A 17397-nucleotide genomic window follows, 5' to 3' on the forward strand; every position below is an offset into this window, starting at 1 on the left:
CGGTTCTGGATGCACCGAGTAAAAGTTTAGTTTCCGAATGGTTCTGTGATACTGTACCTGCACAGAAAAGTAGCAACAAAACGTTGACTTTCAAGCGCCGGTTCCAATGTGAAACTAAGTTTTATGAAGGATAAACTCTGCCGAAGGCCTAGGGTTGTAAGTTACTGCCCCAGCAGAAAACACGTCACTTTCCCCCCAGGCCCCCGGGATGGCTACAGCTGCAATTTGCCAACATCCTTCATTGCACTCTATTCCACAAGCGTGTAATTTAATCAAAGCCAACTGGATAGATAGCAAGCACAGTGGAATTTGATGTGTGCGCTATTTTCTAATATCCATAAAGTCAAGAGAAAATGGAAATATTCTAAATACCCGAATGTCTGATCAATGTTCAGTGACAGACAAGAACCAGGAAGACTGACCCCAGGGCAGCAGGGCTCAAATTGGGAGTTGGTGGGTGGGAGAGTAGAATCACCTGGGAAGTTTGCTTTTCAAAATAGCCATTTGATTTTCACCATTCAACTCCATTCTCATAGGTTTTTGTGGTGAAAAGGGGAGGGGGGAGAAATGTGTGTGTTTGCTTGCTTTTTACTTTTATTTACTTTTTAAAAGATTTTATTTATTTTTAGAGAGGGGGAGGGGAGAGGGAGGGGAGGGGGAGGGGGGAGAGAGAGAGAGAGAGAGAGAGAGAGAGAGAGAGAGAGAGAGAGGGAGGGAGGGAGAGAGAGAGATATTGATGCAAGAGAGAAACACTGGCAGGTTGCCTCTGGTATGCACCCTGACCAGGGACCAAACCTACAGCTCAGGCATGCACTGACAGGTGATCGAACCTGTGACCTTTCTTGAGGGACGATGCCCAACCTACTGAGCCACACTGGACAGGGCTGTTTGCTTGCTTTTAAAACATTCCCAGATTCTGATAAGTTTACACCTCCCCCAACAAGGACCAGAACTATAAAACTTACAGGTATGTCCAATTTCAATGATGTCACAGCCTTATAGCATCAAAAGAACGTTTCCCACCAATACCATTCATCCCGAAGACTCCAGCTGCTCAGCCCTGACCAGTGTAGTTCAGTCGGTTGGGCAGCATCCCAAAGGTCGCCATTTTGATTCCCGGTCTGGGCACACGCCTGGGTTGCAGGGTCAGGTCCCAGGTTGGAGGCATTTGAGAGGCAACGGATTGATGTTTCTCTCACATCAAATGTTTCTCTCCCTGTCTTTCTCCCTCCCTCCCCCTCTAAGTAAGAATAAATACACTCTTTAAAAGAGAAACACTCTAGTTGTTCAAAGGTTTGTGTCTGCCAACAATATCCAAGTATGCACAATTGCTTTACTCTTCACATACCATTTCTAATCTTTATGTTTAATTGTCTTAATCTCTACTTAAACAGTTTCTAAACCTGGGTGCATTGAAAAATTCAGACTGACTAATATACTATTTGGTGCCATGTACTACCCATGGGAGCTGGAAATCATCTTCCCTAGAGAGTTAGCAGGGCGTGGGCGTGGGCGTGGGCCAACACGCTCCCGGCGGGGAAGAGCGGGCAGGGGAGGGAAAGGTGGTGTATCTGTATTAAGAGCAGTCACTATAGATGGGCAGTTGACATTGGCTTCAGGATCAGAAATTCTGGACTCATTTTCTGGGCTCTTATCTCTGAATGTCAAGCCCATGCTTATTTTCCTCCATTTTTTAAAATTTATTTTTCATTTTTATTTTAGAGAGAGGGGAAGGGAGGGAGAGAGAGAGGAAGAGAAACATCCATGTGAAAAACACTGACTGGTTGCCTTCCATACGTGCCCCAACCTTGGGACCGAACCCACAACCCACACAATGTGCCCAGACCAGGACAGCGCCCAACCCACTGAACCACCCTGGCCAGGGCTATTCTCCTTCACTTTTTAATGAACAAGTAGGTTGAAGGGTTAGTGTGCCCAGGCAGTGTCTGGGATCAAGTTAATGCTCAACAAATGTTAGTTATTGACCATGATGGCAATAGACAGTTAGTAAAAGCTATGGTCCAGTGTCAATGGTCACTGACACTGGAGTGGGAGAAGAAAAAGTTCTCAGGGTATAGCAAATCTGCATAATCACACCCCAGTCTGTGTCACCAGCAAAGCTCTTGTCCTCTTGAGGATACAGGCAAAAGAACATGGGCCTTGACATGGCTGCTACTTAATCCTGTGGGTATCTTCCTTTCTCATTGGCCTCCTGTTCTCCCAGCCTGTGCCAATGGGTAAGGGAGAGCTCCGATTTATGTGAATGGTTGGAACTATGGTTGGGCCGTAGGTGGGCATGTTAGAAACTGCCTATCAGGGAGGGCCAGCACTCCGAACAAATGGTTGGAACACAGGAAAACATGAATAAATACAGTGTTCACCAACTTGTTGGTATATATATATTATAAAACACTCACTGACTTGGTGTGGGATGCCCTAAGAGATGGGGGAAGATCTGAGGCCTTAAAAAATCTGAGAGAAACCAGACAGAAAGTCAAAGGTATATTTTTAAATGACTGCTTACCAGCAAACTCATTATCCAAGGAGAATATATGAAGGCAAATTCTGTACCAGGTACATTTTTTGGCTGCTCTGGAATTAATGTTTATGGAAAATGGATATGGTTTTGGGTTTCTGATTCATCAGATACAAACTAAATATTCAAGCAACCCAGCCACTTAGAAAACCAACCATGGAGCCCGAAATACCAATGTTTTCAGGATATCGGGCTTAGCAACCTTTACCTTCTTGAATTCTATGAACTGATACGTTGCACTCTCTCTGGGATGAGGTCTTCCATTAAGCTAATGTGATTTTGTCTCTTGGAAACATAAAGATCATGGCATATTACTTTCCAGGATATATCAGTGGACGCTCTTAAGTACGATTCTCATCAGAATTGACCACATATCTTGAAACCTTAACTGGTTGCTCATCAAGATGGCCACTGTCTCTCTTTGCGAACTCTCCTACTTGACCAAAGACTCCAGGGTTGTCCAGGGGAGGTAATAAGCGGCAGCACCCCACCCGAGTTAGCTGTTTTAATACTGGCACCCCTTCTCCACCATAACTAACAGCAAGACTCAAAGGGAACAGACTGTCCTATGGAAGGAACACGTTCTTACAGAAAAGCTGGAGGCTTCTGGGAGACAAGGTGGCCTAAGCTAAGCCACTAATAAATATAAGCTGAATGGAATTTAAAGTCCCTCTATAAAATCAAACAAGTATTTGGAAAGGCTGACCTAAACGCTACTGAACAAGGCTTTCTGTCGAAACAGATGGTCCCTTTAGGTTTCTTCCTTACAAGGACAGCCAAGCACTGATCATACTGGCTGACTGCCAAATGGGGGGTTATTTACTAGAAGCACAGAAGAAATAGTTGGCGGTATTTTACACCTTTCATTATTACAGCAAGGGTTAGCAAACTCTGGCCTGAAGGCCAACTCCAGGCTGCCACTTGTTTTTCTGGAACACAGCCATGCCCACTTGTTTCTCTATTGTCTGCGGTCAGTCACGATAGTGAAGGTGAATATCTGTAATGGAGACGGTCTGGTTCTCAGAGCTGAAAATATTTACTGTCTGACCTTTTACAGTTTTCTTTAAAAAAAAAAAAAAGATTTTATTTTATTTTTTTTAGAGAGAGAGGGGAATGGAGGGAGAAGCAGAGGGAGAGACGCATCCATGTGTAGTTGCCTCTGGCATGCCCCCAACTGGGGACCTCGCCCGCAACCCAGGCATGTGCCCTGACTGGGAATTGAACTGGTGACTCTTTGGTTTGCAGGCCGGTGCTCAATCAATCCACTGAGCCACACCAGCCAAGGCAGTATCTGACCCTTTATAGAGGAAAAAAAATCTGCCAATTCCTGATATAAAGAAGGGTAAGAACATACACATTCTATTATTTTGGCCTAACAACAATCCCATAAGTTAAACACAAGACATGCTATAACCAAGAGGAAACAGGACCAGAAGGCTTTTTGCAAGGCCATACGTCTTTTCTCCAGGAGTGTCCAACCCTCTGGTGTCTCTGGGCCACAATGGACAAAGAGTTGTCTTGGGCCACACAGTCAATACATTGTGACATGGGATCACAACAAAATCTCATCATGTTTTAGGTAAATTAATGATTTTGTGTTGGGCCACAGGTTGGAAACCCCGACCGTGGAGAGGGACACCCAGAGAAACCCTTATCCTCATACTCCCCAGCCTGCACAATTGAGCTTTAAAAATGCACAAGTCCTCTTCGGCACTCTTTTATATAAGATCTTCCATCTTTGGCCCAGGCAACTGAAAGTCTTTCGAATTAGCCAATGTTGACTCAGGATACTACAATGGACATGTTCATTTTTCCCCCTGTGTCAAATGTTGATTCTCAGGCTTGTAAGGCAAAACATATGTGTTCAAATGTGTCCCAATAAAAACCTGAATCCTTATTTCAGTTCCTGCTTTGGCTCTTCTTGGATGAAAGACTAATGATATTGGAGAGGAAAAGATGGCATAAGCACATTGGGACATGTTCCACTGAACATTCTAGATTCTTCTCAAAGAAATGCATAAAACTCTTGTGGTAAAACTTAAGAAAATCGTTTTTGTCTGCTACTTTTAAAAAATGGCCTCTATCAAGGTATTCTTTTGAGAAAATCTGTTAGTAGCTGGGAAAACTCACCACCTCTACGTCTCTAAGTTTAAAATGCACATTTTTAGCTGCCAAGAAAGAATGTTCTGCATTTTTACTATCATAATCCTCAATGTATACTTTTTAATGCCGAGTCCAAAGCTAATTACAAAACGGGTCTTATTGATTTGCAAATTGTTGCTATCCATTTAAAGCTATGTCACATTTACAACTCAATGATTAAAAGGGAAAGCGGTGTGTTTTTTATGTGGTACAGTTCTTGATTAAGTCACCCAATTCTCTGAAGCCTCTGACCTTGTTAAGCAGTCTCCCAGCCCTCATTTCCTTCACATTGCAGATGGAAGCAGGAAGTGGGGGGGGGAGGGCAGGTAGTGGAAGATAAGACAGAAATTACAGAATGCCTAAACCATAATTCCACGGGAAAAACAAATGCTGCTGAGAAAGCTCTAACTGCTATCGTGTATGTATCCCACCACGCAGGGCGGTCTCCTTCCCATATTAAGACAAGACCACTCACACACTCACACTGGACAGCATGCAACGGATTCATCTAGATGGCACTCGGGAGTGGGCTGTTTATGAATATTGACTGTATCATTATCAAAGCCTCTTCATACATGCTTTAGAAACTGAAAGAAAATATGGCTCTGAAATGGGCTTGAATAAAAGCCCAGGAAACCAATGATACTTGGGAAAGAACTCTGGAGAACCATAAGGCTGAGAACTTTGGAGTTAATAAATACTGACTGGTGGGGCACTAATCAATCAATCCTCCCCTCTACCACCAAATGGCCATATGCCTCATGAGCAAATAACCGCTACGATTCCGTGAACCCACAGGAGAAGCATTTATTATTAACTCGTTCAACAAATATTTACTGAGTGCCTACTAGGTGCCAGAAACTGTTCTAAGTTCTGGGGATACAGGAATGAACAAAACAGACAAAAATGCCTGCCTTTATAAGGCTTGGAGTCTGATGATAGAATAGGTATGATCAATATAAGGAGAAAAATCCATTATAGATAAAGATAAACAGTCTTTAGAAAAAAGGCAGTCCAGAAATCTGAGTGGTGTTTATTATTACTGCAATGCATCTAATAGATCACAATTCAATTATTTTGAGCACAGATTGTAGGTTATTTATGTAATTTTTAAAGTCTAAAATTCTGAGGAAATGGAGCAGGCTTGAAGTATAGTGTTACTGCTGACCTCAAAATAGCATATCTGTTGGCCTTGAATTTAAAAATGTGGCTCACTCCAAAATACATCAAATACAACAGATACAGCTGCCATCTGTCCTATAGTCATAGTAGGAGTCCCTTTCATTCACAAGAAAAGCCAGTGGAGGGGGGAAGGGACTCGAGATGGAGAGAGGATAAATTCCATTTGTGCTATTAAAAAAAGTAGAACGGTGAACCCAGCAGTTGAGAAGTGAAGATAAAAAGAAGAAAACAGTAATCTTGCTATAGAAACCAGAGAATTATGCTCTTGCTCTCCCCCCACTTTTTTTTTTTTTGCTTTCACATTGTACAAACTCTAGCACCCTGAACAACTCACTCTCCTGCTATTTCCAGCACTTTAAAGAAACTTTTCAACATTTCTGTTTGACACATTTTTCAACAGGGAGGTTTAGACAATAAGTAAACAGGCAGTGAAAGGCTATTTAGAGAGCTGGTCAGTGACAGTAATAATAAAGGGAAAAAAGCCCCACCAGAGCAGAACACCTATCCTATGTGCAGCAGCCACAGACGGCACATGACCTCTGACAAACAGTTTTCAGAGTAATTTTAATGCTACTCTGGATTTAACTTGACTAACTGGTAGCAATTGAGCACATCTTTTTTTTCTCTTTTTTTTTTGTGGCAGCAGTTATCTAAAATGCTACAATAACAGCATCAAAAGTAGAACGGTGGAAGATTGGTTTTCCATTGTGCTGCTGAACTGGCATAATGCCCACTTTAAAAGCAATTCGCTGCTCATCACTGAAATCTGGCAGACACGACACTAAATGCCTTGAGAGAAAAAAAAAAAAAAGGGACTTGAGAAGGGGGAACCCACTCCAACCACTACGCAAAGAGGGGAAAAAAGAACGCCACAGATGATGAATCTGGGTAAGAAGAGAAAATTGCCTAATAAAAAGTTTAGCATTGCCTGCACACTCCAACAGGCTGTAGTTAATTTGTTAGAAGAAGATTTTGTCTACAGGTCTGTATTAGTAATAGCAGAACAAAACAAAAGCAAAATATATATTTATGTCTGTCTATTGTTCCGATGAAGCAAAAACCCAGTGAGTTCCGTCAATCATTTGTCAAACATGTCTTCCCCGTTTTATTTACCACCAAATATAATGAGTAAATATGTGATAATAAAACTCTTCTTTTTACATGGACATGTACAATTTTTCCTCCTGCTAAATACAGGTAATGATTTAGGAAGCTTTCAAAATGTCTTTTTACTGTCAATAAAACTAATTCTATTCCCATTTTCCCATGGGAAAAAAAAAAGCTTTACAAACGAAAATTCAAATTAAAATTCTGATTATAGTGTAGTGTGACAACACCTGTATTTATAATTTTACTGTCAGCTAGCTTGTAGTGTTTAACAATAGCTCGAAGTGGAAAAATAATTGGAATTTGTCGGTAACATGCCAGATGACGGCACTGGGAGCTTTGCTATGCTACAGCAAATTTGGTTTGATGGCAAAATAACCTCACCGAGGTTTCTACAAATGAAAGGTTATCGGGGCTGGAGAGGGGCCAGTCCCTCAAGAATGGGCCTTCTTCCTGAATTCGGGAAATCCAGAATTTGCACCCGGTAAGTAAAGACTTCTATGGCCCAGATGTGTGCTCCTGGCCCCTCATCTCCCCTGAAGCCATGCAAATGGTGCCAACACAATCTAGTTTCCAGAGTTACTCCAAGACAACAAAGACCAGATAAGTCAACCACGATAATGAAACCCTGTTGTTTCTAAATCGGACCAATGGCTTCATTTAGCTATGAACTTGGCAGAAGTGGGTGGGATGGGGGAATGATCGATCAGGTGACAAGCAGCACACTTGGGGACTAACTGAAAAGCACCCAGGTAGAACAGGGAAAGACCCTGGTAACCGCCAAGGAAAAGCTCGCTTTCCATTCCTCAAAGGCTGCACGGCCAGGAGCGCTAGAGATGTTTATTGTACTCGTTCATCTTCAATTACCACAGATAAATAATATAGGTACCCACACAGATGCCTAAGGCTTGCTATTTATCAAAAGCTTAAGAGAAAACTTATACATCCCACTTATACTTTTCCTGAAGCAATATGGAGAAAAAAAATTATTTAAAGCAGTGTTCTGCTGTCAACTTGGATCTTTCAAAACTCATAAACACATGCTAATCTCCACACACAACTTGCCTTACTCTAATCTACAAGTGAAAAGCCCATCTTTTTCATTATCTTAAAGACGAAAAAAAAAAAAGAAGCCACATACAAAAGAAAAACAGAATGACAGTGATGTTTTAGTTTACACTAGATATGGCAACACACACAAACTGTCAAAACTATGGAATGAAAAAAGCTGTTATCAAGCAACTGTCAAGAGAGTCCTCTGAGATTTGGAAATCTTGTGTTTATTGTAACTACTGCACATTACACAAAGAAAGAAACATCCCTCTCCTTGCTCTTGCTGCTAAATATCATGCAAGAGAACACAGGCTTCTCCCTCAGTATTTAGATTAATTTTTCCCCTTGTGTGTAATTCTGTGCTTGACAGAGCTATGGCCCTCCTCCCAGCTTTCCCACAACATGGCCAAAGTTCAGAGAGAAACTCGAGGTGACATCAAACATTATTTCATTTCGAAAGCCATCACCGCCTCATTTCAAGTTGTTAACCGGTTGTCTATCTGTAAGAGTGGAATCATGTTAACATCAAAATGCATAGTCTTCACCTGAATGATTTTCCTGACTCAGTTCTGCAAAGAGAAACATATGGTTGAAAAGGCAAAGACACTTACCATAACATGATTTTAATTCATGACTCTCTCTCTCGTTATAACTTCCTATTAATGTACACACAGAGAAACCTGAATCCCTAAAGAAAAATGACCATCTTATAAGGGGGAGAGAGGGAAAAGTATAGGGTCCAAATCTCTTCCACAGTGCATGGATTTTGCAGGTCACTCCCCGATCCCCAACTCAAGGGGCAAAATTTCCCTTGTAAACTAACCCGAGTCGTTTTACTGTACTTTGCTAAGGTGGCCTTTCCACTTAAACACAGGGGCAGCATCACACTAACTTGGAATTCGTGCTCAGAGGCCCCACTACTGAGAACCACAGATGCCCAATGGATGTAAGTGAAAGCATTCTTCAGGTGTTTCCACTTGGATTTTCCATGCTTCCTTTAAATGCAAAATACTCACTTTCTGGCATTTCTCGGGATGGAGACAAACTGGACAGCAGAACCCTTATTATAAGTGTAACTGTCTGGTTTCAGATGAACCATGGGTCAAATCAAATCACAAAATACATCAGTGTGAAAAAATGTCAGCAATGCATGGGCTGACATATAGAACACTAGTCTGAACTCTTGACCAAAGAGATGGCACCGAATTTACTGTACGTCTTGCTGGCATCCTTTCCTGTGTGGAGAGCTAATGAGAATATGGGCCCACCAGTGATGGATGTGTGGGCCACCTCAGTGATATCAAAAGCAAGGCAATGTGTCTTAAGTGGATCTTGGCTCTAGATAGGTAATGGCCACCCAATGCTTAGAGCATACTTATTTTAGGTTTCAGTGACCTGGTATGACTCAGTCAGCAATAGAATAGGTCAAATTTTAACCTGAGGTACAAATAGTTTAACAGTGATGTCAGTTTCATAAAAATGAACATGCCTGTCTAGCAAAGAACATCTAAATTCCTCTAAAGCTTTTTTTTGGTTACATAAAATTAACCTATTTATTACAGGCTAGCAATGTCTCAAATTGTGGAGCTTCTATTGGTCTTTCAATTCCTTCAGTCTTCTGATGGCAGACTTGACTGTGACAGTGGAAGTTGTGTTGTAGGTCCAGGTACCACCAGCGACCGTTTTCATGCAGGAACCACAGAGCCAGACCCCCACTGCTCGCCCCTTCACTGGTTTTGCCACAGAAGAAGCAAGTGCATTTAGCATGCTGGCTGATCTCAATTTTCTTCATCATTTTCCTGAGGCAGGCACTGTAACGGGTGCTGTATTTACCAATGATTCCGACTTTCTTGGTGCGTTTAGCCATTTTGCTGCAAAGGAGGTTGGACCCCAAGAGCTCTAAAGCTCTTATATAATCTTTTATGATTTTAAAGTAGCCCTCAATTATTAATAAAGAGAAGAAGAGAAATATTGACATGTTTTATCACTTGGATTCTCTCATACTACTTTAGGGTAAGTGGCCAATTTACATTCTTTTCATGCAATGAAAATCAAGTTTTATTCTATTATCTTAATACCAACCAGTTCTCTGTTAATGCAAATTTGAGACAAACAGTTAAAAAAATTTGGCTGGTGTGGCTCAGTGGATTGAGCGTGAGCCAGCGAACCAAACGGTTGCTGGTTCTATTCCCAGTCAGGGCACATGCCTGGGTTGCAGGCCAGGTTCCCCAGCATGGGGGCACGTGAGAGGCAACCAAACATTGATGTTTCTCTCCCTCTTTCTCCCTCCCTCCCCCTTCCTCTAAAAGTCAATAAATAAAATCTTAAAAAACAAAAATTTCCCCCTCAGTCTAATGACCGTTTGTCAAGTTTTATGCAAAAAAAAGGAGGTAACTTGGTGAAGTTACAACTGGTCCACTGAGGAAGTTTGGGGCCATGTATAATGAAGTTGGGGACGTCACTTTTAGTTATCCACACAATTTACAAACCATTATCATTATGCATGTAGCAGTTAAGTTTAAAATGTGTTCTAGAGGTTGACTGTTTGGGTTGAATCCTCATTCTGCCATCAACTTGCTTTGTTACCCTGAACAGGTGTCTTGACCTCTGTGTACCACCACTTCCTCATCTGTATGTAGGGATAATGATAGCACCTACTTCATAAGGTTGTCGTGGGAACAAAATAAAACACAGAACACGCTTACAGTAGTGTCTGGCGCTTAGTGATCAGTAAATGTTAACTATTATTATCACTATTCACAGACTTAGTACTATTGTATAGTTTGATTTGTGGGACGTATCTACAATCTACCCCAGAAGTAAAAAGAAACCCCTCTATTTCCTATTATTTGACTTGGATGGAAGATGAGCTAATAAGACCACTGCAAATCTCCTGTATTCAGTATTTTAAGGCTTTTGGATTTCATGAAGGTACAAATAATAGTAAAGATTTAAGTGGATATATCTTTATTAATGTTTAGTTGATTATAGAGAGAGGGAAGAAAGGAGAGAGAGAGCAAGAGAGAAACAGAGAGAGAGAAACATCGATTTGTTTTTCCACTTATACCTTCATTAGTTGAGTCTTGCTCTGACCAGGGATTGAAACTACAACTTTGGTATATCGGGACAATACTCTAGTCTACTGACTGACCAGGCCAGGGCTCTTCCTTAATATTAATAAAGAAAAAGAGAAGGAAGTTTTCCTTACAAATACATATTTTTTTAATTCCTAGAACATAAATTTGGACAAAATTCAAAACGCACAAATAAGCCTACAGTGCAAACCCTCAAATTTCTGGTTCAAGATGGCACACTAAATATATGTATTTAGCTCTGTAAAGTCCTAAATCTCCACTAAAATTATAGTAAAGAATTTCTTAAAAGAAATAACAAACTTCAAGGAAGAGGGTAATAGGAGTGGAGGTGCCAAAGGCAAAACCTAGAAAGCAGAGGACAAGAGGCAATTTGCGTAAGATTTTAGGAAGCTGGATTCTAAGCTGGCAGTGGAGAGGGCTGAAAAGGAACCTGGTTTATCCCATAGAACTCCCAAGCGCTCATGAACTGGTGCTTCGAGGTATCTCTGGAAGAACAGGCAAAGGGAATCCTTAGAAGGTGGTTGAACTATGTTTCAGGAACAGACCCCAGACCCCTACCTCCACTCTGGAGGAAGGCTTATCCTCTGGTGCGCATCTCCAAAATGAGGAGCACACCCTGCATTCTCGTGTTGAGACCCCGAGTTCCCTTCCCCCCAGATACTGGCAGCCAGACTCATCCCCACCCCCAACCCCAAGCAGAAGAATAGAAAAGTCTTCTGTGCGGAATCTGACTGGCCTCACGAGAAAATGCCTCAAGTAACTGACAGATTACACCCATGAAATAACACTTCGGGAACTCGAAAAGGGTCTCCGAAATTAAAAGCATAATAGCAGAAAGAAAAACTTTCACTGGAAACGAAGAGCAGGTAATCAAAGAAGAAATACAAGAAAATTTCCCCAAACTCTCCACCAAATGGCCAACACCATGAATGAAAACTGCACCCAGCCCTGGCTGGTGTGGCTCAGTGAATTGGGCACCGGCCTGCAAACCAAAGGGTTGCTGGCTTGATTCCCATCAGGGCACATGCCTCGGTCGCAGGCCAGGTCCCAAGCAGGGGGCGTGTGAGAGGCGACCACACATGGATGTTTCTCTCCTTCTCTTTCTCCCTCCTTTCTCCTTTCTCTAAAAATAAATAAATAAATAAAATCTTAAAAAAAAGAAAGAAAGAAAAAAGAAAACTGTGCCCAGACCAACACACTATCGTGAAGGCATCCCTGACTGGGTGCAAAGGCAAAATCCTATACCTTTCTAAAAAGGAACAGGCAATTTAAAGAGGTCACATATGGAAAGGCTTGGGAATCACAAATGTTTCCAAAAAAGGCAGTAGAACAACGTTTCCAAAACTGTGAAGGAAACCAAGTTCCAGCTTATAATTCTGTCACTACAATTAGGTATGAGGGTGCATTAAGGACTTTTTAAGGGAAGCAAGGTCTCAAAAACTTTATGTGCTATGGAAGCTTCTGGAAGAGTCACCCTACCTCTCCCCTAAAGAGGAATAGTAAACAAAGATATCGAATCGAGGACAGAAGGAGTCGGAAGTGAGTGACATGTGAGGGCAATAGCCAGATGAGGGTAAGAGGTGATCTCCAGGAGAACAGCTGTGCACCAGGCCATGAGATCCATCAGCCCAAATACCAAATCTGTTTGAACTAGACTAAGTGCAGGTGTAGATAACCAGCAGCGGGGCTGGTATGTATATATAAATACTGACTACTGACCTGCCAGAATCGTGCTATACGTGCCTTATGAGCATGGGGAGGGCAGGGGGAGAGGAGGTGGGAGACGTGCATATGTGTGGTGGGGGTGGCAGCAAGGCGCCAGATCCTCATTGTCCATTGCAGGAAATGACTGGATAATGCACTCTGTGCGCGTCACTTGGAGATTAGGAGGTAGATACTAGGAAGAGCAGCAGAACGAGTTACAAGCAGTTGAAGTCTGGGGAACGGGAGCACTATGGGAAAGGGACTGCTCCCTGTAACCAGCCATACTGAACTTTTGGTACTCGGACATTTTGGAAAGCGTTGCTAACCTGTAACAAGTGGCAGGAAACCATGGCTCTGTCAAAATCTTCAGGTAACTGAGTTTGCAGAGAAGGCTGGAGGCTATTACATGAATTATGGGAACTTTAAAGAAAACTTTCCTAAAACATACTTCATGGGTGCTGAACTCTTTCTTGAAAACTGAAGAGTATTTACTATGAACACTGTGAGGATCTGAAGCTGCACCTGCGCACAGAGGTGGGCAAGAAACAGAGTGACCACAGTGGCACTGGCACTTGATTTCTTAGAACACGTCCTGATTTTGACTTGATTTTGGGCCTGATGCCTTCTCCAAAATGGCCTAGCGATGCTTTTCTGTAACTTTCTACGGCAAAGCTTCTTAAGGATTTTTGTACCAATGACCCGTTTGGCAGGCAGTTCACTAAAGCCACGCCACCAACACCTTCTCAGAATGTTTATAAATAGGTAAAATAAAACAGCTAGGATTATAAAGGAAAGCAATTACACAGAAATATGTTTATCAGAATATTTATGAACAGCCCTGGTTGGTGTGGCTCAGTGGATTGAGTGCTGGTCTGTGAAAGGAAAGGTCGTGGGTTCAATTCCAAGTCAGGGCACACGCCTGGGTTGCAGGCCCAGCCCCCGGCTGGGGTATGTGAGGGGTCATCGATAGATGTTTCTCTAGCACACTGATGTTTCCTTCCCTCTCTTTCTCCCTCCCTGACTTGAAATTGAACCGGTGACCCTTTGGTTCACAGGCCCACGCTCAGTCCACTGAGCTATGCCAGCCAGGGCTGGTCCTTCAATACTTTTTAGGCATGTAAAGGAGTCCCCAGACCAAAAGTCTATAAACCACTATTCCAGAGCCAGGCAACATAGCTGCCTTCTTACAAAATTAGTCACCTGAAGACTGAGGCCCGCTTTCCTTGTGCCCAGAAAACCATCACTACATTTACTTCTCCTAGTGGCCTTTGACTTGACAAAATACTGTCTAGGTGCAGGGGGGTCCAACTCATGGCCCGAGGGCCACATGCAGCAGAGGAGAGCTATGAATGCGGCCCAACACGAAATTGTTAATTTACTTAAAACTTTTTTTTTTTGCTCATCAGTTTTTATCAGTGTTTGTATATTGAATGGGTGGCCCAAGACAACTCTTCTTCCAGTGTGGCCCAGAGACGCCAAAAGGTTGGACACCCCTAGTAAGGTTTCCTCAGCATTTAGTACAGTAGCCCAGACGCTTCCTAACCAGCTCATATTCCCACGGCCATCTCACTAGCCCGAAGCTACGGTTTCTTAACCTACTGATACTGCGGGCTGGTAAGTCTGTGTTGTGGGGCTGTGCTGGGCACACTATAGGATGCTAACCAGCATCCCTAGTCTCCGCCCACTGGGTGCAGTAGCAAACATCCAGATTTTTGTCCCTGAGGGGACAAAACTACTCCGGATCAGAACCACTGTCCAAAGTACACTCCCACAGGATAGCCACATCTGTGTTAGACAGACTCACTCTTCACAGCGCCGATAAATACCAGGACTCCTCCTCAGGGTGAGAATTTTTCCTGTCATTCAATTGCTAAGTGAGTTTTTTAAAAAATAAAATACCCACTCACCTGGGTGGGTGGGAATTTAATGGAAAAGAAGAAAACCCGAGCAATGATGAACAGTGAGCTACTCAAGGGAATGTAGGCCTAGGAAAGAACTGCTCAAACATTGAATTTATGACATCTCTGCTGTGAAAATGGTCCACCAATAGACAAGTGGATAAAAAACTGTGGTACATATACACAATGGAATACCACTCAGCCATAAAAAAGCATGAAATCTTACTAGTTGCAAGGCATAGCTGAACCTAGAGGGTATTATGCTAATTGAAGTAAGTCAGAGAGAGGAAGACAAATGCCATATGATTTTACTTACATGTACAATCCAAAGAACAATATAAATTACCAAACAAAACAGAAAGGTTTCATAGATACAGTGAACAGACTGATGGTTACCAGGTGGAATGGGGGTTGGAGGGCTGGGTGGAAAAGGTGAAGGGATTGAGAAGTACAGATTCCTAATTACAGAATAATCACAGGAGCCCTGGCTGGCATAGCTCAGTGGATTGAGCACGGGCTGTGAACCAAAGCATCGCAGGTTCGATTCCCAGCCAGGGCACATGCCTGGGTTGCAGGCACAGCCCCCAGCAACCACACATAACCACACATTGATGTTTCTCTCTCTCTCTCCCCCTTCCCTCTCTAAAAAAATAAATAAAATCTTTAAAAAAAGAACAGAAATTAAAAAAAGAATAATCACAGGAATATAAAGTATAGCATAGGAAATATTATAATAACTATGTATGGTGCTGGGAGGGTACTAGACTTATTAGGGGAGGAGGGAGATAAAGTACTCAAGTTATATAAATGTTTAACCACTATACTGTACATGTGAAACTAATATTGAATGTCAATTGTAATTGGAAAACACATACATACATACATACAAACACACATACTTAGTATTTAAAGAAAGGGAAAGAACTGCTCTTCTATGCAGGCTCCCTCTCTACTATTCAATTATGGATTCTTAGAGAACAAAGAGACTATCTTATTTGTCTCTGTGAACAATGATGGCCTGGCAGACAGACATTCACTACATGTTTAATGGCAATGAACAGAGGGGAAAGTTCAGTGAACTTAGAATCCAAGTGCCACATTGCTAGATGCTTGGAGAGGGAGAAATGCAGTCCACACAAAACAAACTTACCAAGAAAATGGATTCTTCTTATAGCAAATAATTCAATAACATGCTACATGTGGCGCTTTCACTAGTAAGTTCTAAAGATTTTTTATTTATTTATTTTTAGGGAGGGAAGAGAGGGAGAGAGAGAGAGAGAGAAACATCAATGTGCGGTTGCTGGGGGTTATGGCCTGCAACCCAGGCATGTACCCTGGCTGGGAATCAAACCTGGGACACTTTGGTTCCCAGCCCGCGCTCAATCCACTGAGCTACGCCAGCCAGGGCGTAATTTCATTTTTTATATAGTAAAATCCAGTTTATTAAGAATGAATGCAAGGAACCAGGTCTTTGGTTACCTCAATAGGATAATTAGTGAAAAAAGGTAACAAAGGATGGTTGGCCACTTTTTAAATTGTTAATATAATAGCACATGTTAATAGTAAAATTATGTTCTATGCAGTCTCTTTTGTGAGTCAGAGAGTATGCCATTATCATGAATACCCACCAATGTAATACAGAGGAAATTCCTAGTTTGTCATAAACTTTCTGACTGGTTGGATTTTTATATAAAATGAAATTACTAGTGCTAAGTCTAAATGCAGGATTTGGGAGTAATGGAGAAAGGAACTAAACAACAGGAGAAAAATAAACATAACAAGAGACAGGTATTTAGTTAAAGTTGAAATTCAAGTTGTTGAAGATTTTATTCTTCAGAGAAAAAAACGCTGGACACCGGTCAACTGGGGTGGAGCTTGGTGAAGAGGCCAAACCACCCAAGACAGAGCCACCGGTGTCCACATCACCAACACACTTCTTGCACAGAGTTGCTAATATCAGCCTTCCAGGGTGTGACTTTATATATTTATATTCGTGCAGAAAGTAAGCTTGAGAATGACATGAATAGCAAAATCCAACTTTTTAAAAATATTTTTATTTTTTAGAGAGGGGGAAGGGAGAGAAAAAGAGATGGAGAGAAACATCAACGTGTGGTTGCCCCTCATGTGCCCCCTACTGGGGACCTGGCCCACAACCCAGGCATGGGTCCTAGATTGGGAATCAAACCGGTGACCCTTTGGTTCGCAGGCCAGCACTCAATCCACTGAGCCACACGAGCCAAGGCTGCAAAATCCAATTCCTTAATACCGCTGCCCCTCCAATGATCTACATATGAATCTCCATCCAGATATATATGCAAAAAGATGCTGGAAGGATACCCCCCAAACCACTGTGGTAAGCCAAGGGAAGAAAGTGGGAGTGGGTAGGGGATATACACTTCTCTACTCTTTGGATCTTCTACCACAAAAATACACTCATGTAGCACTTGTAACTAAAAAAAAAATTAAATGCATATCTACCCTTCTTAGATGAAAAAACAAAAGAAGGATATTCGGTGAAGCTTCTTGAAGAATCAGAGCACATCACCCACTGCTGCCTTGAATTCAACCTATTAAAGCTGCTCTTCATGAAAACAAAAATAAAAGAGGTTGCTCCATTAATGGTGACATTTAGAATAAAAAGAAAGGACCCACCTTTCTCATGTTCTGGCATATGAAAATG

General features: G+C 42.1%; 1 protein-coding gene and 1 pseudogene across 3 annotated transcripts in view; both read right to left on the reverse strand.

Moving 5' to 3' along the window:
- Positions 1-17397, reverse strand: part of POLA1 (DNA polymerase alpha 1, catalytic subunit) — a 295619-nt gene that overhangs the window by 6951 nt on the left and 271271 nt on the right. The gene's annotated exons all lie outside the window — the stretch shown is intronic.
- LOC123830023 lies at positions 9611-9887 on the reverse strand (annotated as a pseudogene).

Source organism: Phyllostomus hastatus, unplaced genomic scaffold (assembly GCF_019186645.2).
Source record: "Phyllostomus hastatus isolate PE091 unplaced genomic scaffold, TTU_PhHast_1.1 phas_scaffold_12, whole genome shotgun sequence".
Taxonomy (NCBI): domain Eukaryota; kingdom Metazoa; phylum Chordata; class Mammalia; order Chiroptera; family Phyllostomidae; genus Phyllostomus; species Phyllostomus hastatus.